Genomic DNA, 7,757 nt, shown 5'->3' with positions numbered 1-7,757 from the left:
ACATTTGGGTGAGAAGCACCAAAAGACATCTGCCAAGAATTGTAATTCGTAGCTCAGCCACCACCAGAAATGATTATATTGTAATGTTAAAAATCAAGGAGAACTTATGTGTGTATCTCTGAGTGAGAGCATTGCAAGCATATATGCTCTCTGTGTAACTGTGCCTGAGTGTTTTTCATTTTCTCTCACACGTCTCTGCAGGACCAGGATAAGAGGCAATCCTGCAGTTGTTTGGAATCTCACCTGGAATAAAACAAATGCAGGAAATGCGTGTCTACTTTGAGTTATCTTAATGAAATACACAAAGCATAAAACTTGTCACCCGATGATGCAGCAAGACACACAAAATGAAAAACAGCCACATTTTTTAGCTAAAAATACCAGAATAACAACAATGAATTACAATCTGCATACTGAAATGTAACTGTGGCAACACTGCTACTCTAACACAGCATTTCATGTAAAACCTTTCTGCTTCACCATGAAAAAACACGCTTTCCCCTGTGCCTTGTTGTATTTAGGTAGAGTGTTGTATGTGAAGTGTCCCTGTGATTAGGCTGGATCAAGGCCATACATTTGCAAGTGCAGGGGCCAGGTACCTACCTGTACAAATAGAGCTTTTCCCAGCCAGCCTGTGTGATGCTGATCCATCCAGGGGTTCTTGCAGCTCGTGTGCTTCTGGGCTCCTTAAGCACGAGGGTTATCTATTTGCTTCTTTCATGAAGACTGAAGTCTGTATTTGCTATCATTGATACTGGAAGATGAAGCTACACACCAGTCCCACAGAATTAAGAGGTCTGAGAGGCTGTGTTTGGGAGAAAACAATCTGAACTATTTTTTCCATTCTGTACCAATACAAATAATATTCCTCAGGGTGCCATGACAGAAATGCAAACGCCAGGTGTACAGTTTCAATAGCCAATAGCCTTGTGGTCAGAAACCTGAGCACAGAGCCACCGCTGTGCCAGGCAGCCAAATACTCCCTGGGCTCCCAACACTTAAAACAAAGGAGCAAGGGGTCACAGAATCATAGAATCATAAAGGTTGGAAAAGACCACTAAGGTCATCTAGTCCAACTGTCTACCCGCTCTCATCATGCCCACTAACCATGTCCCTTAGTGCCACATCTACACGTTTCTTGAGCACCTTCAGAGATGGTGACTCCACTGCTTCCCTGGACAGCCTGTTCCAATGCCTCACAACTCACTCTGTAAAGCAATTTTTCCTGATATCCAAACCGAACCTCCTCCAGCACAATTTGAGGCCATTCCCTCTCCTATCACTGTTACCTGTGAAAAGAGATGGACCTCCACCTCCCCACAACCTCCTTTCAGGAGGAGAGCAATAAGGTCTCCCCTGAGCCTCTCTTCTCTGAACAATCCCAGTTCCCTCAGCCTCTCCCCATAAGACTTGTGCTCCAGACCTTTCATTTACCATGAAACCACAAGGTCAGCATTGGTTTTCTCCTCTCCTTTTGGTCTAGCTCTTAGACTATAGAATCCCTGGGAATAAGGAAAAAGCCTCTTTACCCTGCCTCTGCCATACAGCTCTCAGAGTTCATAAAGGACACTGAGTGGCACACATAGCAAGTGGGCAGCCAGAACAGCTGGCTGGGCTGTGGGAATGCTTCAGCCCACTGCCACACCATGTCTGGTGCCTCCAGCATAGTCTGGGGAAAGATGCTGTGCTGCCTCACATGGAGGCACATGACATGGAACAAGGGGAAAGCAAGCTCTTTCACTGACATAAAATGCAGTACTTGCTTGAGTGTGTTAGCCTAAAGAGAGAGTTGGTTTGGGTTTTTTTCTCTTCTTTTTTCCTCAAGAATATTTGTTCAGAGTCTGCTGTTGCAATAGAAATACAAGCGGATCCCTGAGGTGGGAGTTCACAGCCCAGTCAATACAGAGGTTCCTTACTTTGCACAAAAATGCCCACCACATCATTTAGAACCGGCATCATTAAAACCAAACTTTTTCAGTAAGCATGATATAAAAAGGTCTTGTTTGGCTTTACCCAATTCCAAGGTTTTTGAAGAGGGTTGCAGCTGTATGACTGGGTGTGCACCTCTCTGGAGTAGCTGGAAAGGCTCCAAGGCTCCACTCCATGTGGCCCTGTGTCCCTCCTGCTACACTGTGTGACAGTGCTCAGTGGTTTGAGGCAGGTAGAGGAAAGCTGGTAAAGAGGCAGGTCTGCGCAAGGCTGTCCTTATCTACAGTCATACCGTGGCCAGAGACCATACCTGTTCTCCGGACGGAGGGCACCCATGTCAAGCCACTGCAGCTCTTTCTGAGCCCTTAAGCCCCAGCATCTTTGCAACAGAAGCAACAGCAATGGCAACCTGGCCCTCATCCCAACAGGATGGCAGGGCATGAGGAGGGACCTCCTGTTTTCTTGGTGTCGCTGCTCAGGATGAGGCACCAGGTTGGTGCCTCAGTAAGGTTGGAAAACACCACTAAGGCCATCTAATCCAACCATCAACTTAACACCACCAAGCCCACTAACCATGCCCCTCAGTGCCACGTCTACACGATTCTTGAACACCTCCAGGGACGGTGACTCCACCGCCTCCCTGGGCAGCCTGTAACACTGCCTGACCACTCTTTTAGATGAGTTGTTCATAACATTCAATTTGAACCTCCCTTGGTGCAACCCTCTCATCCTATCACAGTTACCTCATCATAACCTCCTTTCAGGTTGCTGTAGAGAGCAATAAATTCTCCCCTGACCCTCCTCTTCTCCAGACTGAACAATCCCAGTTCCCTCAGATGCTCCTCATAAGACTTGTGCTGCAGATCCTTCATAGCTTCACTGCCCTTCTCCAGATGTGCTCCAGTCACATTGTCTTTCTTTCAGTGATATTTTTAAAGAAAAACCAATTTCTTCTATGCAGGCTTCACCTTGGCATGACACCTGTTGAGCCTCTGCTCCATTCCAAGACCATGAGATACGACCTGCTGACCAGGCCCAGCTGCTTCCAGACCTTGCCTCCAAGTCAAGGACTATGAAAAGTGAACCCAGGCAGCTCCTGCCAAATAGTTGGAGCTGGGTTAAGACTGCAGACTGTTTTCAGAGAAGACAACACAGTTTCATCCAATGACAATGGATTACCATTCCCCTCCTCCCTTCCCCCCTCCCCCCCCCCCAAAAAAAAAATTGGTTTCATACAGAATTATGAAACTCTTCCTTATTCACAACTGGCTTATAAAGCAGAACATGTCCCTGGTCTACCCACAAGGATTTTAACCTGTTTGACCAAACAAAATGGAAACACAAATTCAAAAGAGCCCTGTGCAGTTCCCTGTGTAAAAGTTGCATTCTTTCCTCCAAAGCTTTTCCAGAAATGCAGATAAGGAGAAACTCCCAGATGGGGGGAGATTGAGGACCTGCTGGGGGACAAAAGCAATCACTTACTCAATCTCTGCTAAGTACCTGCAAAATGCTACACACTGTGTCCAAACTTCTTAGCTGCAGTAGATCACACTATGCTTGATAGTGATTGAAATAACTTTCAGTGATCCTACTGATTAAAAGAAGCCTTGCAGCTTTTTATGGATGAGACTTTCTGTCTGCAAAACCCTAATCTTATCTGGACATTACCCAGAATATATCACTTAACATCATAGGATATCTTCATTTCAGCAGGATTGCTCATTTCACCTTAATCAGAAGCTAACTTGCTCTGAAGGGAGGAAAGGGAAAACTGGGACACTTTCACTCTGAAGTTCTTTTTGCTTGTTTCCTCATCATGCACAGGTACCTCCCTGCCTGGGAATTCTCCTTCATTATCCACTGTCCCTATTAACTTCAAAAAACATGTCCTATGTGAACTCCTACACAAGCTGGCATTCCTATTTCCTACACATTTAAGCTACTCTGACTGCAACATTCACTTCAATTCCTGGCTTTCACCTAGCCAAACTCCAACTCCATGGATTGCTTTTACATTGCCCCAGCTTCCCAGATACATGTTTTCTCTAAACTAAGGGTATGACAGTCGTTTGGGCACAGTAGGTTCCAACCATAATACAGATAACTAACAGACACCGATTTCTAGGAGCCCTCTAATGTAATTTTGCATTTTTACCTGTCATTCTTCCTGCACAAGGTGCATTTTTTGAAAGAAAAAATGAGAGAAATGTAGGCTTGACCATGCAGTCCTGGAGAAGCAGATATAGCTAACAACATTTTGGAGTCACCAAGTGGTCACATTAATTACTGCCCCAATAAATAGAATTGGACTGAATGCGCCTCATCCCATACTGACTTGAGAGAAAAAATGACACACAAGGCACTGAAGGAGCCCATCAAAGTTATTTTGTTCCATCACCCACTAACCACAAAATAATCACTTCTGTAAAATACAGAGAAGCCTGAACTCATTTCCAGGGCTCTAAACACGTGCTTTTCTATGTATGGATGCCACCTTCACATCATGTTTCCTCTGTGTTGCACAAATAGCTCCACAGGTGAGGTCACCCATTTCCTACTGCTTTTCAGCCCTTGCTCTGATGATGCCATCAGTTGACTCAAAACATCTTGTCAGGTCTTTCAATCACACAGCACACAGAAGTATGTCTCAGCACCTGCTAGCACTCCCTGTAGACTGTACTATGAAAGTTCATACTCAGCAAGCAGGTCCTTGCTGTATGATGTACTGAAACAAACCTAGCAGGAGGCAAGGGAAGAATACCTGAGAACACAGTCTAAATCATGAGGTTGCCAAAGGTCTGGGGATGGTCACAATATTTTTCTTTGCAGGTGGAATGGCTGAGTTTCTTTTCTAGAACTCTTTCAATCTCGTGTAGTATGAGTACGCCGTTGTTGGAAGAGCTCGAAATACCCACTATTGTCAGCTGTGAGGAAGAAAGTGCTCTATATTGCTTTGGTCTTTTGTTCTGTGTGATATGTCTGTCACTCAATGAATTTTCTCAGCTTTTGAAAATCTTGACTCCAAATACGTACAGAGTTAACTCTCACAGTGTTTGGGAGTTTGTTTAGTAGGGTAGAATGAGTAAACCACCTTTCCACACAACTGACAGCAGTCTTCAGGGAATATAAACCACACAGCAAAACAGATTCAAATCATCCCTGGATCTGACTGTGCTCACTATTTTCTTATTCAGTAAGTCTGCATCTTCTTCAGCCGCCAACTTCAATGTTGCCACAGATACATGCTTACTCTTTAATGGATAAGTGACCCAAGTATCATCTGATCTTTCTTTAAATTACATTAACTACTGTGTAGTTTAGTAATTTCCATCTGGAAATACTGCAGGCTTGAGGAATCTGTGACAATTAAGAGAACTGTAGAAGATGGCATACATTTTTTCCATGAATATACATTGATGACAACTTCTGAATTAAAAGTCAAACCCTGTTATACAGGGAAGAGAAAAATATGTTTAGCATTTCACTTTCCAGCTTTCCCCATCTATTTGGTCTACAAGGCCAGAGGAAGGGCTTAATGAGAGATGTAGCTAGGTGTTTGGTATTCAGACAGTGTGGGCCTCAAAATGCAGAGCTTTGGTATGCAACAAGTCTGTCTATTCAATAAGTTTATTCAAGAAGTTTTAGTAGCTTGTATTTCAACTTTGCAATTAGTCTGAACATCTGACCATATAAACAGTAATAGTAGAATATTCACTGGTCACATACAGGCCCATACATCCCTTTCCACCTACAGAGAAAAGGAAGGAGTATTTACGAGAGTGTTTCAGGGTATAGAAGGATGAACTTTCCTTGAAGTTCTCTTCTGATCTTTAAGAGCTTAAAAATAACTTTTGGGCAATACAGAGGACGCCTCAAATATATGGTTGGATTTGAGAAGCTAGTTGGGAGTTGAGGAGAGTGTTAAATAGAGGCAATTCAGCTGCACTGCCTTGTGGGCATAAATATCCCTTTTATGAGATTCTACTAGCACAGTTTTATTTCGGTGCACAGATTCAGCTTTAAAGAAAAAATACAGCTTTTCTTCATCCAACGAATACTGGAGGGTTTTGTTGTGCTCATATATGTCCAAAATAGACATATATGTCCAAATAAACTGAAATTGACCATCTCTCTGCTCCCAAAACATAATATTTCAGCTACAAACATTTTATTAGGCAGTTTCTTATCTCATTCCCTATTTACTTCTCTCTTGAGTCGCACTCCACTACATCTCTGTTCCTGCTCATAAATGGATGAGACGTGATAACGAAGAAAGCTGATCCCACAGATGGAGTGCAGTTAAGACCATAGACTTAGACTCTGCATGCATCTATTGACTTTAGTATTGACAAGATCATTCCCCTGTAATCCAAGCCATATTTGAAACACAGCTTAAAAAGCAAATATTCAGGCCAGAAGCAAGCACTTCCCACAGGCAGTGGATGCAGCCTGCCAGTACACTCCTAATGTAAGCAGCTTTGAAGCGACCCTTTGTACCACCACATACCCAGATGCAGAAGTTGATACAATATGATGTCTAGGCAGATGCAAAACATCATCAATATCAGAAAGCTGTTAACCACAAAGCTCCTATCAGCAGAGATTACAATTAAGAAGGCAGTACTTGGGTTGCAGTTACAGCTAAGCTGTACAGGTCACAGTGTCTGTAGCAGTGTGCCCTCGCCGACTCTTGGAGCAGGCACTTCATTTTGCCCAAAAGTAAACATGGGAGGCTGATCCACAATATAGCACAGTTAGGGGGGAAATCAGGAGGTTTACCTTGAAAGTATATTTCAATTGGGAAGAAACAGGCAACTCTGTAAGGCTTGGAGAAGCCAAGGGATGTGTGGGATTAAATCACACATGGTTGCAACTGAGCAGAACTGATCATCATTTCATGTTAAGCTGTGGAGGAATGCATATCATGTATATCCATAAGAAGTTGGGAGCAGCAGATAAGAAAACTCTCCCAACATCCATTTCTTTTATGTCAGAAAAATGCTATGGCTTTGCTCTGCTGTACCCCATATCAAGATATCAATGTAGCAGACTATGATTAGTTGTCTGTCTTCAGCACTTGAATGAGCCCTAATCTTTCATGACACCTTAGTAGATTGTTGTCTCAAGGACAGCCTTGAAAGGCCAAAAAAAGGCAAGGAACAAAGCACTGCCCAGGGGTGGGTGCCATGTCTCTCTTGTGCCCCGTATACTCTGTAGCAGCAAAATGAAGGACTGAACATACCAGCTGTTCAGCCCCCTGGCAGGGCCTCTCCTGAGTGCTTGTGTGTCACAGGATTCTTCCCACGAAGCCAGAGGCTGTTTATTTGGTTTTTGGGTTTGGTAGCTTGGCCCACACCCTAGCATCTGAAAAGGCTTACCAACAATTCCAGCTCCGCCTTTTTCCTGCTCTTTTAAACCATACGTTGATGAGTCTTGCACAGAAAATGTGTCTCTGTTTCGTAAAGATCAACATGCTCTGCTTCCCGAGTCCCTGTGCTTTCTCTCCACATTTAGCTAAAAAAGAAATTACCTTATAGGCAGAGGAACAGAATTTCTAGGGAAAATACTGAAACTGCTTAAAAATGAAGATTTGGTGATCTGCCAGTATTTCTGACAACTATAACAGGAATGTAAAGCTATAAAACCACAAAGGTTTCCACAGGGCACAATTTAAATGATTTGCTACAAACCAACAACAGTTCTATAATGACCTGCCCAAATAATTACCAGTTCATTGTTTCACACCTTGATTTTAAATGATTAATTCAAGAAGGCGATTTATTTTAAACAGCAGATCAATATTCTACTGTATAGTTTCTACCGAGTCT

Source organism: Meleagris gallopavo, chromosome 1 (assembly GCF_905368555.1).
Source record: "Meleagris gallopavo chromosome 1, MGAL_WU_HG_1.1, whole genome shotgun sequence".
NCBI lineage: Eukaryota > Metazoa > Chordata > Aves > Galliformes > Phasianidae > Meleagris > Meleagris gallopavo.
This window is presented reverse-complemented; position numbering follows the sequence as displayed.